General features: G+C 45.3%; 1 protein-coding gene across 10 annotated transcripts in view; it reads left to right on the forward strand.

Moving 5' to 3' along the window:
- KCNJ15 (potassium inwardly rectifying channel subfamily J member 15) overlaps window positions 1-18682 on the forward strand; it is a 77217-nt gene that overhangs the window by 5303 nt on the left and 53232 nt on the right. For 7 of the 10 annotated variants that reach the window (XR_006965672.1, XR_006965673.1, XR_006965674.1 and 4 more), the window contains exon 2: window positions 12326-12425. The exons of the other annotated variants lie outside the window; for them this stretch is intronic. The gene's annotated coding sequence lies outside the window, so the exon portion shown is untranslated. The remainder of the gene's footprint in view (window positions 1-12325; window positions 12426-18682) is intronic. 10 annotated transcript variants of the gene reach the window in all.

The raw sequence follows: 18682 nt of genomic DNA on the forward strand, positions 1-18682 counted from the left end.
ACAGAGCCCTGTGTGGGGATTGATCCAATCACCCTGGGATCATGACCTGAGCTGAAATCAAGTCGGATGCTCAACTGATTGAGCCACCGAGGCACCCTCGCGATAGTTTGTGTCTTTCTAAGAACTTGTCCATGTAATGTGTGTCCGTGGCACAGGGCTGTTCATACTATTCCCTTATTATTCTTTTTTTATTTCTATAGATTAGCAGTGATGACTGCTCTGGTCTTTTATTAATGATTTTAATAACTTGAGTTTCCGATTTTTTTCTTGGTCTAGCCAAAGCTTTGTCAATTTCGTTGATCTTTTCAAGGAATAAACTTTTGATTTAATTAATTTCTTCCATGGTCTTTCTGATCTCTGTTTCATTAATTTCTGCTGAAGTTTTTAATATTTACTCCCTATGATTACTTTAGCTTTAGTTTTCTCTTATTTTTCCAGTGTCTTAAGGTGGAAGTTTGGGTTATTGATTTGAGATCATTTTTCCTTTTTAATGTAGGTGTTTATGGATGTGCATTTCCTTAGAACCATTGCTTTACTTGTATCCTATATGTTTTGATATGTTGTGTTTAGTTGTTATTCATCTCAGAGTATTGCCTACTTTCCTTTGTGATGTATTCTTTGGTTATTTAGGAATGTACTGTGTATTTCCACATATTTGCTAATTTCCCAAACTACTTTTTATTATAGATGTCTAATGTCACTCCATTGTAGTTCAGAGACTATACTTTACATGATTTCAAACCTTTGAAGTTTACTAAGCCTAGCATATGGTCTATCTGGAGAAACGTTCCATGTACACTTGAGAAAAATATCTGTTCTATTGTTGAGTAGAGTGGCTTATAAATGTTTGTTCTTGTTTGTTTGTAGTGTTTTTCAAGTCTTATATCCTTTTAACCTACTTCCTAATTGTTCTATACATTACGGAAAGTGGGATATGGAAGTCTTCAGCTGTTATTGTTGAATTGTCTATTTCTTCTTCGATTCTGTCAGCTTTTTGCTTCATCTGTTTTGGGCCACTGTTATTAGTTGCCTATATGTTTTCAACTATATTTTTCTGATCAGTTGATGCTTTTCATCATTATAAAATATCCTGTTTATCTCTAGTAACATTTTTTTTTGTGGGGGGGGGGTCTTAAAATCTACCTTGCCTGATATTAGTAGTCTCTTTTCTGGTTGCTGTTAGGATGGGATATCTTTTTCCAGCCTTCTGATTTTCAACCTATTTGTTTTGCCTTGTTTTGTTTTGTTTTTAGAGAAAGAGAGAGAGGGAGAGAAAGCATGCATGCATGCGCGTGCGTGAGCTGGGGAGGAGCAGAGGGAGAGGGAGAATCTTAAGCAGGCTCCACACCCAGTGCCTGACAGGGGGCTCGATCTCACAACCGTAAGAACATGACCTGAGCCAAAATCAAGAGTCGGACGCTTAACTGACTGAACCACCCAGGCGCCCCATCAACCTATTTGTATTATTGAATCTAAAGTTCGCATCCCGTGGACAGCGTAGAGCTGAATCATGTTTTCTTCTCCAATCTAACAGTTTCTGCCTTTTGATTAGACTGTTTAATCCTTTCACATTTATTATTGTTATTGGTATGGTTGGATGTGTAGCTTCCATTGGACTTTTTGCTTTCTACATATCTCGTGTCACATTTCGTTCCTCTGTTTCTCTTCACTACTTTCCTTTGCATTAAATGCATATTTTTAGCGTAAGACTTTAATTTCTCCAGTGACTTTTTTCCTTTGTTTTTGAGTAATTTTCTTAGGCTTAGAGTAAGTTATTGTCTAGGGTTTATGGTACATGCCTTAACTTATTGAAATCGACTTTAGACATGCTAACTTAATACCAGTGAGATATAGTAACTTTTCTCTTACAAAGCTCCAACCTCTTCCCTTGTTTTGTAATATTATTGTTATACATATTATTTTCTGTATGTTATAAGCCCAACAGTAAATTGCTGTAATTTTGACTTTATATAATTTCATCTGTTTTAAGGAAGCTAAGATCAGAAAGGACAGAGACTATATATCTCAAGGCTTTGTTGTGATCAATTTTTTTTTATGTTTCATTTCTTGTTCGCTACATTTGTTCCTGTAGATTCCAGTTACCATCTGGGTAACCATAGCTTTGTTCCTTTCCACCTCCTTTATGCTATCATGGTCATATATATTACATTCATATACATTATAAGCCCTGAACCATATTTTGACTAAAAGTTCTACACAATATAGTGTGAAGTGGTTAGTTATTGTAGTCCTGGGTTTCATGTAGACCAAAGAGAAATACGCAAATGAAACGACTTATTTTCAGCAAGATATAACAATGGCAAGCTTAAGGGACATCCTGACTTTGTGATCTCTTTGACAGACTGACTAAGGCTGGGTCTAAAGATCTCTAATTCATGAAAGAGTACTTCACAACTGGGAACTTGTTTTGAACTGGCCAGTAATGCTCTGAAACCCTCACAGCTGCTTCAATGTCTGATTTTCCTGTGGTTATACAGACCCAGCTTGAGTGGTGTCATATTATTATAGAGTTCCTTCTTGCCTATATAAACATTTCAATACATACGAGTTTATGCACAAGGACATCTGCTCTTTTGGAAAGCTGAGTAGTGAGGGACTTGTTTTTGCAATGTTCCATATTTCTGAATTTTAAAATTTGCTCAGCATCCCAAGTCTGACAAGTTCAAGAATGAAATGAAAGGCCAGGCTGGCAACAGAGGTGTTTTCTGACTCATGAATAAGCCATCCAGGTAGAGGCAATACCTGTCGGGCAGGTTGGGTGTGTTACTAGATCACTTTCTCCATGCTTCAGCGGAGGGTGATGTCCAGACACCCACAGAAAGTAGTTTCCTGCTAAAATCAAGAAATGCTGGGAGTTCAGCTGAGAACTTCGCTTTCCCAAAAAATCAATATGGTCAGTGAACGGTTTCAGTAGATTTAACAGGTTTTTGGACACGGAGACTCTAGTTGAGGTCTTGTCTTTCTTTCTTTCTTTCTCTTTCTTTCTTTCTCTTTCTTTCTTTCTTTCTTTCTTTCTTTCTTTCTTTTGCTTTCTTTCTCTTTCTTTCTTTCTTTCAATGTTTATTTATTTTTGAAGGAGAGAGAGAGACAGTGTGTGTGCGAGTGGGGGAAGGGCAGAGAGAGAGGGAGACACAGAATCCGAAGCAGACTCCGGATTCTGAGTTGTCAGCACAGAGCCTGATGCGGGGCTCGAACTCATGAGCCGTGAGATCATAACCTGAGCTGAAACTGGACGCTTAACCAACTGAGCTACCCAGGTGCCCCTGGAGCTTTTCTTGAAGTAGATTAAGAAGTTTCCTCCCTTTTCCTTTTGCCTTTGCTTGTTAGAAAACCTGTCACCAAACTGCTTCAGGTTTTGACTAAACTCTCTCTTCTTTTGCCCAAAGAGATGAGCTGGAATTTGAGCATATTTGTTACTCCTCGAAAAGAAGGTGTAGACGCTCCCACTACATCCCCACACAGGGCTGTGATGGGAGCCCCGTGAGGGGGATTTTTCCTCCTTCTTCTCTCTGACTGTGTGCTCACTCAACAGCATGAATGTTTAGCATTTTGTCTTTGACGTATGGACTATTAAAAATACTAAGATACTGAGTACTTACAACTACTCTAAAAAACCGCTTCAAGTCAGCGTCTGTTGGTCTGTGAAGCCCTCTGGAAGTTGTCTGTTAACTTCTACCGACAACAAACAGAAATGTGGAGGTAAAATGCTTGGATCTCTGATGAGCTCCAGTCAGAGATGATTTCTCTAGAATAAGTATGTAGTTTTTCTAAACATAGGCCATTTAGACTATGCTAACATTTCTATTCTGCAATTGTGTTGTTACTTCCTTTTGCTTTCCTTTGTACTCATTCATTTCTTCATAAAATAAATAACTGTGGGGGCACCTGGGTGGCTCAGTCGTTTAAGTATCCTTCGTCGCTCAGGTCATGATCTCACGGTTCGTGGGTTCGAGCCCCGTGTTGGGCTCTGTGCTGACAGCTCAGGGCCTGGATCCTGTTTTGGATTCTGGGTCTCCCTCTCTCTCTGCTTCTCCCCTGCTCATGCTCTGTCTCTCTCTCCTCTCTCTCTCTCTCTTTCTCAAAAATAAACATTAAAAAAATTTTTAAATAAAAAATAAAACAAATACCATGTCGTTTCATCAAAGTGCTTGTATGGAAAGGCCACACCATCAGGGGGCCTGCTTCCAGCTCTCCCCACTTTCTACATTATCTTCCAGGTCAGGATGGGACCTTCTGTTCAGCTTACTGAGGGCAGTGATGAGGGTTTTAGCTTTGGTCAGTTGCCTGTACCTGGCTAACACGATTTCCTTCATCATCGCTTGCACTGGCTTCTAGTGTCAATTTATGCAAATAAAATTCTAATTATATTTGAAGAAGCCCGTTGTCATTCCCTTCATGACTTCTTAGCATCCTTGCGCTCACTCCTCCACCAGGTGTTAAGTGAAGGAAGCCTATATTCTCTTCTCTCTGCACATCTAGCACGTTACCAATGGAAGAATCGTGCTCAGTTAACAGTCCCCTTTCTTCCTGACGCGTCGGTTCTCTCAGGCACCTTCGCAGTATGACTTAGATATATGCGTGGCTCCCCACCCAAAACGCTTGGTTCTGAACCTCTCTCCAAATTCTACTGGAGACCAATCTCCAGACCATTTTCCAGCTGTGAAAGCAGGCTCTGTCTGGGAACTTATGTAGGCTCGCTTCTCCCCAAAGGAGTCTGGCCCAGAAAATATCCAGGGACTTCTCTTAGTTGCAGGGACACTGCACTGAGAGTGACTTAGTCCTAGGCGTGTCTCAAGTATTTGGATGTTCACCTGTTCACATCCTGGCACTAAATTCTACTTATGAGGTCAAGACACAACTCAGTCACAGTTCTATACTTGGAACTGTCTTGAGCTAGAAGCAGCGGAATAAATTCGGCTTGTTTTTCAAGCCTCGAGAGACCCAGAAACAGGTGGTGTAGGGATTGGGGGTGGGGGTAACTCACAACGTCGCAGGGACCCAGGTTCCCTCTTTCTTTCTACTCAGTACAGGGTTGAGTCTCCACACCGCAAGGGGGCCGGCTGTTATGCCACCAGCAGGAATAGGGAAAAGGTGAAGGGTGACATTGACACAGCCAGTTAAGTAAACTCTTGTGAAGATGTCTTCCAGAGGTGGGGGACCCCTTGCTCAAAATTGAGTTTAGGTGTTGATGCTGATAATACCATAATTGCATCCATCCAGAGGGCATGGAAAGGTTTGCTACCGATATAGTGAGGCTTTATGGGGTGAGCAGGGCGGATCATCCCAAGATGATCCCCAAATATCTTAAGACAGCAGAGAAAGGAGCCTGCCTTGTACTTTATTGAGAGTAGGAGAGGAGGCCAGGGGGAGAGTTGCTACATGTGGGTCGGAGCTTGTGGGGTCGAAACTTTCCACCACCGGCAAAGGAAGGAGCACCCAGGCTTGGTTCTCAGCTTCCTAGATGTGGGGCAAAAGAGGGAGGGCGGTGGGGCTTACAAGCAGAGATCAGAAATGGAGTCAGACTCAATCACACCGTCTTGTAGTCTCCTGCTTATCTCTCATAAGCGGCTGAGAAGTGTAGGGTTTAACTGCCACCGAGGAGGCCTGACTGTTCGCTCAGGAAGAGTTCATGCTGGTGAGTTAGGCAAGTCCCAGCCTCTTCCTTCGTACTGTCCTCACTCAGCAACTATTGCAATAGTCCCTCCTGGTGTTCCTCATTTGGACGTGAAAAGTGATCTTGGCTGTCCATCAAGATCAGTGGCGTTCAGGCGCTCTGCTCATTTTGGGCAGGTGACCGGGTCCAGCGAACTGTAGCAATGTGAGCTTTCCCAGGGCTCAGAGGATCAACAAGGCGACTCCGAGAAGGGGCTAGCAGCCACCCTTTGGGCCAGAGCAGGACCCACAGTGTGTGCTCGATATAAACACAAGCATGCGAATGCAGGCGTCTTAAAGCTCGATCACGGCGACACCTCTTGTTGTTAATCGCAAAGACAAAACGAACGCACATTATTTAAAAATCAGCCTAATTCTGACTTCCAGGTCGAAGGCTGTAATTCTTTAAACCTGAGGGAGAAGTCCTCTGAAAGATTATTCATAAAAGGAAGAAATTTTTCCCAGCGCAAGGACAAGAGGACAAAAATAGAATAATTAGATAAAAGTATTTTCCAATACTGTATTGTCCAGGGTTTGGCATGGAAAAACAAAAGTGTAGGAGAAGAACGTTTCTCCCTTGGGCTCTCTAAATCTCTTTACCTGTCCTTCCCTTACAAAGCATTTTTGGACTCAGAGCTCACTCCCTCGTTAAAGACAACCCTGCAATTGGAAGGCAGGTCCCTTGGGAAGGTCTGTAAGTTCAAATCCTACCAGTAGGTTGGCAGCCGTGACAATGGACATCTAGGGTGTTTCTGGATGGAGGTGAACTTGCAGAAATAAGCCATTTCCCACTGAACCATAGAAGCTATGGTGCCCGGCTTGCTGATACAGGAGGAAGAGAAGGTCTATCCACATGGCATGGATGGATGGAGAAGGATTCAGAACTCGTTTTTATTTACTTTTTTTTTGCGCATTTTCAATACTTCAAGGAGCCAGATGTTCCTGGAGGCATGTTCACACTTGCCGCTAAGAATTCAACCAGAAACCTCTTTGATGTCACATTTACATTACAACTTTGATATTTGTAACCAATCCTCAGTTCCCACGAGATTGCTATCTGAACGGCCCAAGGTCACAGAGCCAAGCCAGAAAATACACCAAATTTAATAGCCACCTAGGGCACTTATCCTGCTTCCCCAGAGAACCCATGGGCAACTCACAGGACTCCCTTGTCAGGGAATCTGAACACAGTTCTGAAAAACCTCTTCTGGGTCCTGATTCATTTTAAAGTGCCCCCCGCCCCCCCCCCCAACCGGCCCCGCCTTTCTTCTTTTGAAGAGCTTCAAACAAAAATAATTTCCACTGTAGCTGGAAAAGTAGAAAAGGTACTTAACTCCAGCCACATTTTTGGTACCCTATAAAAGCTAAATAAAAAATAGCAGTTCAACAATGGACGAGGTACTGCATAGATGTGCGAGATCTTGGCAGGCTCATGAGCAAACCAAAGATAGGGGAAAAAGAGAAAAACCATCAGCTCCTCCAACTTTATCTCAAAATACAAATTAGAGTCACGAGGGAAAGACCAGCACCTCCGCCCAGGGCACAGGAGCATCCCCAGCTTCTCACCTCACCTTGAAATGGGAACAGCAAACATCCTGTGCATCTGCTTTGCTGTGATGGCCCAAAGCAGAAAAAGGACATTTTTGCCACGACTGTATCATTTCATGCAGGAGTTTGGCTCCCGTCTCCTGATCTTGTCAGCAAAATTGACACTGAAGCGTTAGAACAAGAGTCTCGGTTTACGTATGCTTTCCTATGAGGTGCAAATTTGCACATACAGGCACCGATTTAACTGCCACCCCCCTTGCGGGGCTTCGAGTTCTGGGGTCCATTCCCTAGTCTTTCTGCTCGTTATGAACAACTAGATGCAGCCCTCGGGTTTACTAGTCATTTCTACCTCCCCTCACCCTTGTAGCTCCAGGGACCACTGTAGTAAAATACACTTTATCGCAGTGATGGCTGTTTCCCGCCCTCTTTTTTGACGACCATCAAGAAATGTAGACTCCCACCACGGCACTGCGGACGGTCAACTTCTTGTGGCCTCTAGACTTTCCAAAGTGGGCAACAAGTTAAAATAACGGGGAGTTCTCAAAGGTCATCGAGACGAGACCGTCTTCAGAGAGCCCGATGGCTGGATCGGAGGCACTCTGTCCAGTTTTCCCGACTGAAAACGGTTAAAAAGTCGCTAGGAAGTTCTGAAAAATCAACCGCGGTTATGATAACAAGTTAAGCATTAGCAAGGAAGTTTTTCTTGAGTGTGAGTCTTGATGCGTGGTCTGGGCTTTGCCAGTAATCTTACACCGGTTGTCTGTTTTCCTTTCAGAGGCGGGTGGGAAGTCGTTCCCCCAATGCATCTGGGTTGTTGAATATCCATTATGTTACAGGGGCCTATTCCTTCTTCCAAAACAATGCTAATTTTTATGGAGTCTAAGTGAAAACAGGAACATTTGCTTTCTTAGGGGTAAAGTTCTTGGAATATGACAAGGAGTGAGTACATTTCTTGACCAAATAGCACTTAACCAGACATTGCTTTCACAATTGACTTCTCTTAAAAGAAAAAAAAAAGATTTATTTTTTTTAATGTTTATTTATTTTTAGAGAAAGAGAGGAGAGAGAGAGAGAGAGAAAGAGAGACAGAATCCAAAGCAGGCTTTAGGCTCCAAGCTGTCAGCCCAGAGCCCGACTCGGGGCTCGAACTCACAAACCGTGAGATCATGACCTGAGCCGAAGTCAGACGCCCAACTGAGCCACCCAGGCGCCCCTCCTGGGGCTTAGTTTCTAGAAAGGCCCACCTCCCATGAAAGGCTTCTGTGGTCAACAGGTGGTACCAGCCGTCAGTGTATTACTCACAATAAAAGTGGCACGTGGGCATTATTATTGCTGTTGAATCGAATAAACACACCCCCAAATTGCTAATTTGTTCAAATCATTGAAAGATTCTCTGTGATTTACTGGATTCGATGAGGATGCAAATATAATAATAATAAAAAAAAAAAAAAGCCGGGAGAGACAGCATCATGGAACATATTGTACCTTATTGTAAAATAAAAATAGCCTTGGACAGCCCGTGGAATGTGTTCTAACAGCCTAATCAGTACTTTACTGTGGTTTTCCTGCCGGTCGGGGAGCCCTGCGTCAGAGACTGGATGCCAAGTGACTGGTTTGCGTTTTGGTGAGACATGTTTTTCTTGCTGAGAATTTTCAGGTCTGCAGTTTCCCTAAGTGCAAGGCAGCTAGGTCACCTTCCTGTGCGCTGGGGCACCGCCTTCGTGCCGGGTGTCTCATCGAAGGCTGGGGTACGGGAGCTCAGCTCACCGGTGGACCCCAGGAACCTACAGCCTCTGTGGCGAGGCCAGCCGGTCACCTCCCTGTCCCTGGCAAACGGCAAGGATGGGGGTGACCCACCGGCATTTCTAACGTGTACAAAGGCACTCGCTCTCCAGATCTAGACTCTGTGCTACAAACAGCAAATTCATGACAATGTGGGCCGTTGAGGCAACTACCTAAGTCAATCTGGGCAAAGCGATATGAGATTTTCACCCTCCATGGATTATCCTAGGGTTTTTTTTAGCCTAAACTTTTCAAGAATGACTTGCTCTTTTCTTTCTTTCTTTTTTAATTAAAAAAAAATTTATTTCTTTGTGAGAGAGAGAGAGAGAGAGAGAGAGAGAACAAAGTGGGGGGAGGGGCAGAGAGAGAGGGAGACCCAGAATCCCAAGCAGGCTCCAGGTTCCGAGCTGTCAGCGGAGAGCCCGACTTGGGGCTCGAGCTCACGGACCGTGAGATCATGACCTGAGCCAAAGTCGGACACTTAACTGAGCCCCCCAGGCACCCCAAAACCGCTTTCTTCTGTCCAGGGAGGGATTATCCTCAACAGATGCAAGAGTACCGGCCGTCGTGGCTGCCTCCCTCCCTGGGCTCTGGGCACCTCTACCCGACGCGGTGCTCCCAGGTCATCTTGTTTTGTTCAGGCAAGACCCAAATGGTGCATTTTTCATGCTCTTTCTTGGTTCTTTACCCAAACAGAAAACATAGGGAGCCGGGCCTACTGTGGTTATGAGCTTCCCGGATCGACCCAAAGTTGCTTCTAGATACATGCCGTTCCCTCTGCTGCTTCTCTGCTGCTTATTTCTGCCCCACCGACAGCGCTCTGGGGATGCCCGAGCACCAGGGTTTCACGCGGGTCTCCGCGCAGAAAAGATCCCGGCCCTGCAAACACACGCACGCACACATACGCACGCGAACGTGCGCCCTTTGAGCCAAACCGAACAAACACCCAGGACAAGGAGTTTAAAAACGGAGGCCCGTGCAATATTTGTTATCGATGTCCAAGGAGCTTTGTTTCAAATTCTTACCATGCCCGCAAGCTCTGCAAGGTTTCCTCCCCAGCCTGCCCCACGCCTCGCCTACCGCACTGGCACCCTTGCTCCCCCGCACACCCCCAAACCCTCCCTTCTCCGGCCTCCCCTCTAGGACTCGACCTGCTCGGCCGATTCCCCCCATCTCAGCGCCAGACGAGCCTCTTCAGTGGCACATGCCCGGCTTCCCGGCCACCTCACTGACCCCCATGACCCCCACGACCCCCGTCATGACTCCCGTGACCCCCATGACCCCCATGACTGCCCTCCTTGTCTTCTTTACCTCCCGACGAATGAGGCTTTTGTATGTTTGCTTAGAAGCTGATGGTGAAGAGGAAAGAAAGTGAGACTGCGCGGAGGGTCTGCTCTGTTTACCGCTGTCTTCCTAGCTGGTAGGAAGGCGCCTGACCCATCGCACTTGGTTCAACTTGGTGAATGACAAATAAACAAAGTTGTCAAGCCAAATGGTGTGGTGTACAAGGAGGAAACAAATGGTGGAGGTTCGACTCCCTGCCTCTCCACCCGGCGCTGTGACCTCAGCACGGTCTAGAAAGAGAGAAGGACCCAAGCCCGAGAGTCACCGAGCAAGTCTTTATTTAAGTGACAAATGGCCAACAATGGAAATGTGGCTAAAAGATGGGACATAGCTTACGTCTAATTCCGAAGCACTGAACGTCTCTCGCCCTTGTCTGCGCCATCAGTGAGACTTGGGCTAGATTTTTCGGAAGTTAAGATTTTGAATGGGTTTTCAAGCCACAACGTTTGGGGAGTATTTATCTTCTTTCTGACTTTTTCTACTGGGCTGTAGTCTTCTGAAGGGCAGGGTTATAAAGTGAGCATCTTTTTATTCTCTTATATTCCCAGGACAAACTTTGCGCTTGGAGCTCGATAATTCCTTATTGGAAAGAACCCCTTTATTTCTGGAGACTTCCTGTACTTTTTGTGGCCAGGAAGTCTGTTTCGAACGATACACTTCATACTGTCTGATCTGCCGAATCGAGGATCGGCAATTTCTTTTTTTCTCAAAAAGACCAGACAGTAAACATTACGCATTTTGCGAGCCATACTTCCTTGTCACAATCCTGTCACACCACCGTTTTAGCATGAAAGTAGCCATAAACAATCTCGTACACAAATGGGCATGGCTGCGTTGCAATAAATCTTTATTTATAAAAACAGGTTGTGGGCCGCATTTGACCTTTGGGCTATAGTTTGCTTTCTCCTGTGCTAGACTATTCTTACCATAAAATAACCATTCCTAAAGTGAACTGTTTGGTTCTCTCGTGTTGAATTGGACGTAAACTATGTGAGATCATTTTCATTTGCATTTCTAGTGTTATTCATTTGTTACTTGAATAAAGACTTGCTCAGTGACTCCCAAGCTTGAGTCCTTCTTTATTCCCTTTTCAGAAGGTATGAAACTTGACCCACTTAAGAAACGTACCGAGGCACTGCCTTCTTTTTTTTCTTCCTTTTTCTTTTAAATAATACCTCATTTTTGTGACTATCCTGTTGACACAAACTGAACCTGAGACAAAGCTCCTAGCGCTGGCTCACTAAGCTCTTTGTGGTCAAACTGGTTTCTCACCCACCAGACTCCGGGAGAGAGAAAGAGAGGACTGTACCAGATTAGATGTGTTTTGAGGAGGGATCAATATGTAATATACACCAGACTGTACCTCCTTCATTCTCCCTGGGTCTAACAACAGCTAATTCCCATATACAAATTGTACACAAGGGAGGACAAAGGGATGGGCTTTGGTCCCTTAGTTGCGACCCTAAAAATGCCAGGAAAGCAGAGATGCGTTGACGTTCCAGGCTTGGTACAGAAACCCAAACGGAACCGAGCCCTAGGAATTGACCGTGGACCACTGCCTTTCCTCGTCTGGTGGTTACCAAAACCCCTCTGCATAGCTGTGCCTTCCACTTTGCCTCTGTCTGATCTGGAACAGATTGGAGATTGTCTGTAGAACTTTTGACTCCCCAGGCCCCCGGGTCTCCAAGTGCCCCCTCTAAAGAGATCTAAGCCCAGCCAAAAAAAAAATCTTTATCTCTGGTTCCACCTCATTCTCACACAACCCAGAGTTCAAAATGACCTAGGGAAGTGGGAGAGAGGGAACTTTTTCTTTTGACTCCTGGAAAAGCTGTGTCTTATCCCAGGCCCTGGGGACAATGGCACCGGTGGTTAATGAGACAGTGGGGATTTGTCTTGTAACCTTTAGCGTATTTAGTCTGCAGAACTAATGGGAACCAGTAGGTACTCCAGACTGAGAACAGCCTCTTTTCTTCTTAAGAAGAGGTCGTCGAAGTCACCAGAGGGCTGGACTGGGAACACAGCAAAGGGCCAACCAGGGGCCGTGGACACAACCGAAGGCAGATGACCGCATGGACACGGTGGGTCCAAGATGCTCTTTTCAGGATGGGGAAAGGTACAGCCAGCCCTCTCTGTGGCCACGGAAGGGGTTCTCAGCCTTGGTTTCAAACCCATCATCTCAGGATGGGAAACACAATGTTGACGTCCTGGCCTCACCCCAGACTAACTAAATCACAATCCCTTGGCTGTTTACAAAGTTTCTCTGGGTGATTCTAATGTGTAGTTGGGGTTGGGGAACAGCATTTCACTTCATTACTGTCACAGTGCTGAAAACGCTATCGGAAGGAAGTTACTAAAGGTTACCAGTCTCCCCACCGGTCCCTCCCTTGAGATCCTCCTCATCTGAAACTAGGCTGTGAGGTCACCTTGTAAATGATTCCACTTATATATTCTTTTCCAAAGATGAAGGAGGAGGCATCTGGGTGGCTCAAGTTGGTTAAGAGCCTGCCTCTTGATTTCAGCTCAGGTCATGATCTCACCATTCGTGAGTTTGAACCCCATGTTGGTTTCTGCACTGATAGCGTAAAGCCTGTTTGGGATTCTCTCTCTCTCCCTCTCTCTCTCTCTCACAAAGTAAATAAATAAACTTAAAAGATAAGTAAATAGGGGCACCTGGGTGGCTCAGTAGGTTAAGCATCTGACTTCAGCTGAGGTCATGATCTCGGGGTCGGTGGGTTTGAGCCCCGCGTCGGGCTCTGTGCTGATGGCTCGGAGCCTGGAGCCTGCTTCGGATTCTGCATCTCCCTCTCTCTCTGCCCCGTCCCCGCTGGTGCTCTGTCTGTCTGGCTGTCTGTTTCTGTCTCAACAATAAACCATAAAAAATAAAGAAAATAAAACTTAAAAGATGAAGGATGTCTACAACTAGAAATCAAACGGGACTCCAGTCTGATGTCATGTGTTCAGTTTTGGCCATTTCTGTTCCTCATGGTGTGACCTGTTACTGCAGCTCAGTTAACCCCGAGGTGACCCACATGGGTGGTTGTAAAATACAGTGATTCAGAGTGTGAGCTTTGAAGTGAGACCTGGGTTTGAATCTCTGTGCCTCAAATTACTAGCTCTTTGGTCTTGGGCACGTGACTTAACCTAAAGCTTAGTTTTCTCATCTATAAAGTGGAAAGCTTAGTTTTCTCATCTATAAAGCTTAGTTTTCTCATCTATAAAGTGGAAAGAATAATCCTTATCTCAAAGATTTGTTTGCGGGGGGGGGGGGGGAGGCAGAGAGAGAGGGAGAGAGAGAATCCTAAGCAGGCTCTGCACCATCAGCACGGAACCTGACACAGAGCTTGAACTCACGAACTGTGAGATCATGACCTGAGCCAAAACCAAGAGACAGATGCTTAACCGACTGAGCCACCCAGGCACCCCTGATTTGTTAATATGATAGTAAGTGCACTATTAGAATAAATAACTTGATAGATAATAATAATTAAACAAGGCAGTGGATATAAAACACCTAAATCAAATTTCTGCTCCATGGTAAGACTTCAACCAATGATGGTTTTTATCATTAAAACCAAAATGAATGGTGTGTCTGGGCCAGAGTCTCAATTTCTTTTCTCAAGGTGTAATGGTTCAAGAATAAGACTCAAGCCCATGAAGAAACTCTTGATTTTTCTTGAGCAGTGAGCTCACTAAAGTTTTCTTATGTTGCCAAGTACAATCAGATCCAAGGGTATTGGTTACTGTCGGCATACAATGAGGACAAACGTTTGGAGGAAACTTTCTGCAGAATACAAGCCAAAAATAAAAATTCCAGGGCAGCCTTTGATTTTCTTTGAATGCACAGAAACTCATGTGAGGGATGAGGATATTTCCATATTCCCTACTATCTGCTGGAGGTTAAGAGATGACGTATAGTAACCTGAAGGGAGTGTTTCTATAATCTTGGTTGAAATGAGTGTTAATCATTTAGGCAAAGTATGAACATCTCCAGTGCTTGATTTCAATTAAAAAAAATAAAACAAGTAGAAATATACCACAAAGCAAGTAGAGTTCTAACATAATCTTTAGGAGGTAAATTATGTTTCATGTCACCCTACCTTGTGACCACAATATTGGCTACCTGGCCAATATGGTGTGTGTGTGTGTGTGTGTGTGTGTGTGTGTGTAAGGGCCAAGTATTTACCTAGTTGTCTATCAGACTGGTAGAACCAGTCCTACTCCACAAAATTTCTAGAACTTGCTCTTCACGATAGTATAAATGCATGTTTGAGAACCAAACTTGAACCTCGTCTTCCTGACAGGAGACATTTTAAATGGGAGGCTATCCTGACCTTCAATTCAAAGAAAAACGGAAAGTTCCACCCGAAAGTCAGAAAATGAAGGACAGGTGGGTGGATGGATGGGCAGATAGACAGATGATAGATTTAATAAAGCCCTGGAATGAAAAGAAATGCCTGTTATCCTGTCCCCCAAAGCTCCCAAGGCCAATCCACACTTAGCCTCCAGGTAGACAGATGGTATCACTGTTGTCAGGTTGGTGACAGAGTTTTTCTTTTAAGTAAATGAGTTTTTTTAATGTTTATTTATTTAGAGAGAGTGGGGGAGGGGCAGAGAGAGAGAGAGGGTGAGAGAGAGAAACCCAAGCAGGCTCTGTGCTGTCAGTACAGAGCCTGACACAGGGTTTGATTCCAAGACCGTGAGATCATGACTTGAGCTGAAATCAAGAGTCGGATCCTCAACCGACTGAGCCACCCAAGTGCCCCCCCCCATTTTTTTTAAATGTTTTATTTATTTTTGAGACACAGAGAGAGACAGACCATGAGTGGGAGCGGGGCAGAGAGAGAGGGAGACACAGAATCCGAAGCAGGTTCCAGGCTCTGAGCTGTCAGCACAGAGGCCGACGCGGGGCTCGAACCCACGTACCTTGAGATGACCTGAGCTGAAGTCGGACGCTTAACCGACTGAGCCACCCAGGTGCCCTGAGGTGCTCCTTTTTAAAAAATAAACATAACATCAATATCTGGCATTGGGCATCCTGACATTTGTTCATTACAGGTCCTCAGAAAACAAACCTAAAAAGCAGAAAACAATTTTCAAAACTCAAGGTCCAACGACCCTGTTTGCACATAGCAAAGTCGGCCCCTGCGTCTCCCCTGCGTGTTTCATCCCGTGCCGGTTTCCCCCCAGGCTTCCCCGTGTGCACCAGGAACACACACACACACACACACACACACAGTTTTTCATGTACCACTGTAGACAAGCTTTCCACTCCTCGCCGCTCCCCTAACAAAACCAGACGGGACCTTGTTGACGCAGGCTTCCCTCTTAACTGAAATTCCATCTCTGGGACGCAGTGAACTGACCAGCGTCGCTGCTTCCACATTTGGCCCCTGCTGACCCCGCCCAAGTGGTTTCCACACCCCCAGGTTTTCACTGTATACTTACCGCTGGTAGGAGCGCGTTGCCTCACCAGGAACCGTGAACCATCAGCGCACTCGCACCCCGTATCTCTGTTCGCACACATCACCAAGTTAGTTGTATCTGTATTTGATTCAGTATCAGGCAGAGTCAACACATCAGTAGCAAACAAGAAACCGGAGGGGGTGTTTGTGCAACGTCAAATATTGTTTTAGGTTCTATCACCAAGATTGGAGATAGATTGTCAAGCTTGATTTCTGGGAATGCTAATGTCCCATAAAAGTCAAGAAATAATGCTTAACTCAGTGCTATAAACCTTCTAGCTTATCACTGCAATGCAAGGCACTTCAGGAAAACTGGCACGATCAAACTCGTTTCCTAGGAACGAGCTAATTAGGTCCTATTTATTCAAGCAATCTGAACTCTTTGACTACCCAAATGGTTTTCGATAAAGAAAAAAATAGAGCGATACTCAGAAAACCCTCGGAAGCCCTTAGACCTATGTTGCCGTCCTTGGAAGAAGAAGCAGGACTTCTGGGGAATGAAATCATTGGAGATATTTTAGGCCTGCTCACGGTCTCTGCGTAAGGACCGGTAAAAACAGCAGATCTTGGAGGAATCCAAGTCTCCCACAATTGAGCTGTCCCACAATTCATTGCAAACACAGACGAAAAGAGCATCTAGGTATTAGAACAGGGCTTTGCACGGGATCGTTAGTGGGGGGTGTGGGTTCAGGCAAAACAAGCGAGTGTCCTGTCACAGTGGCCGAGCGCCATGGGCAGGAAGAGTGTCTTGGCACCAGCCCCCTTCCCCACGGAACCCTGCTCGCCAGGGTCCCCTGACAGAGCGCTCATGGAACCAGACACATCCCTCGACCTCGTCTAAACTGCGCGAGAACCCGGGAGATAAATTTCCTTCCCTTAGTTCACTAGTGCACAAACCAGCTCAGAGGATTCAGTGAACTTCCCCCCGGTCATGCAGTCAGTACATTCTAGAATCAACTCCATTCCTGTCTGAGACTAAACCTATACGTTTGCCCCCCCCCCCCTTCCAGCATACTGTTTTGCCAGAAAGAAATCATATCACAGTTCAGCATTCCGAGGCAAGGATTACATTTTGGGTTCATTTTTTTTTTTTTTTCTCTGTTGGTCTCCACACTACGGAGCGAGAGCTGACGGGTGAGATAAGATATACCATTAAACAATTTGAAAAGCAAAACATGACGCTGTTTGCCCAAGAGATCGCTGCGAGTCTAAGCCGATAACCCGAGGGTTCCTGTTGGTGCACATGCTCCACTGGGGGATAAGGGCTATTTATTGACTGATAAACCGTAATGCCGTGCCTTTGGAATCACCGCCGCCTAGTAAGTACACACAGATTTCAGAAGGGAAGTGAGCGAAGGCAAGTGTTCAGTGATTAGCAGAAATTCGACAATGGGAGTAGGGTGACAACTTACAATTTGTTAGTCAACGCTTGCTCCGGACGGGGGTGACCACAGTGGTGAACCAAAGCAGTTGGGACACAACAGATGATGGAGATAGAAAACGTTGGGGCACCTGGGTGGCTCAGTAGGTTAAGCGTCCAGCTTTGGCTCAGGTCACGATCTCACAGCTCGTGGGTTCGAGCCCCGCGTCGGGCTCTGTGCTGACAGCTCGGAACCTGGAGCCTGCTTCGGATTCATTCTGTGTCTCCCCCTCTCTCTGCCCCTCCCCTGCTTGCACTCTGTCTGTCTCTCTCTCTAAAAAAAAAATAAACAAATATGAAAGAAATTAAAAATAATAATAAGGAAAAAAAGAAAAAAAAAAAGAAAATGTCCTCCAGCACGTGGCCAAAAATAAATGCACAAAGGGGGAGTAACCCGAGGGATATTTCTTAGTGGGGGAGTAAAGCCAATCCAGTCACGCCGTTTCCAGCCTGGATACGTGCTGTCAGCCACCGAGGGAGTTGAAGGAGGCACAGCCTGGCTTTCAGGAGCCCAAGCTTGCCTCGGAATTCTCCAGATCCTCTTATTCGGGCTGGATCGTCAAGGAGAACAAAGAAAGAAAAAGGCCTCCTTTTACTGGCATTCTTTATCATCTCTTTGCCCTGCTGATGACTCGGCAGCGTCTACAAGTGCCCTTGATAAGGGGAAATGCCGTGCAAGGACAAGAGTGACCATGGACAGTCTTCCCCTTGAGCCCATTTTTCGTTTGACACATGTGTGTACCTTTTGGGTAGATCGGCGCGAGGCAGTGTTTCCCTAAGCAGTGTGGACCCTCTGCTTAGGTTGACAAGGAACAGAAGGGGTTTACGGCTGATATTTTAAGAGTGCCTGGTATCCTCTTTCTGCACTCCTGCTCCGTCTTCGGTGTGAAGTCCTTTAGAGTTTATGACAACTTGGCTGGGATCTTTCACTTTGCACAATTTAGCCAAATTGCATCACTCAGTTTTTCCACAATAGCTAGGATATTTGGCCACAGGCACAATCCCGCAATGGGAAAAATCCAAAAGCAAAAACCCCAGTTGTTTACCCAATTTTGCTAATAATAAATGTCTGAAATGAGTCCTAGGTGCATTTACGTCCTGTAGAAATAGGGGTACTGATGGAGAATCAGGATGTTTTATGACATTCTTCTGTGTGGGCTGTCGGAGATAGGAGCTATATGGGCTCATAGGGAAGCGATTCAGGATGCTACAAAAGAAAGAGTTACAGCCTAATCATTTCAATAACTGGTAAATCGAAATAAAAAGAGCCGGAAAACATGCAATGCGCCCCCAGTGGGCTGTGCCAGAGGCCAGGGGCTGAACTTGGGAGAAGTGGACAAGAGGCTCTGTGTATGTTCAGGAACCAAAACCTCAGGGCAACAAGTGTCAGAACAAGCGAGGCCCGTAGGGAGGGAGGGGACCGTTTGATGCGATGTGCTGATGAAGGTCCACA

This window comes from Lynx rufus, unplaced genomic scaffold, assembly GCF_022079265.1.
Source record: "Lynx rufus isolate CCGP_SWC_20201006 ecotype Redwood Valley unplaced genomic scaffold, mLynRuf1.p SCAF_5, whole genome shotgun sequence".
Classification (NCBI taxonomy): domain Eukaryota; kingdom Metazoa; phylum Chordata; class Mammalia; order Carnivora; family Felidae; genus Lynx; species Lynx rufus.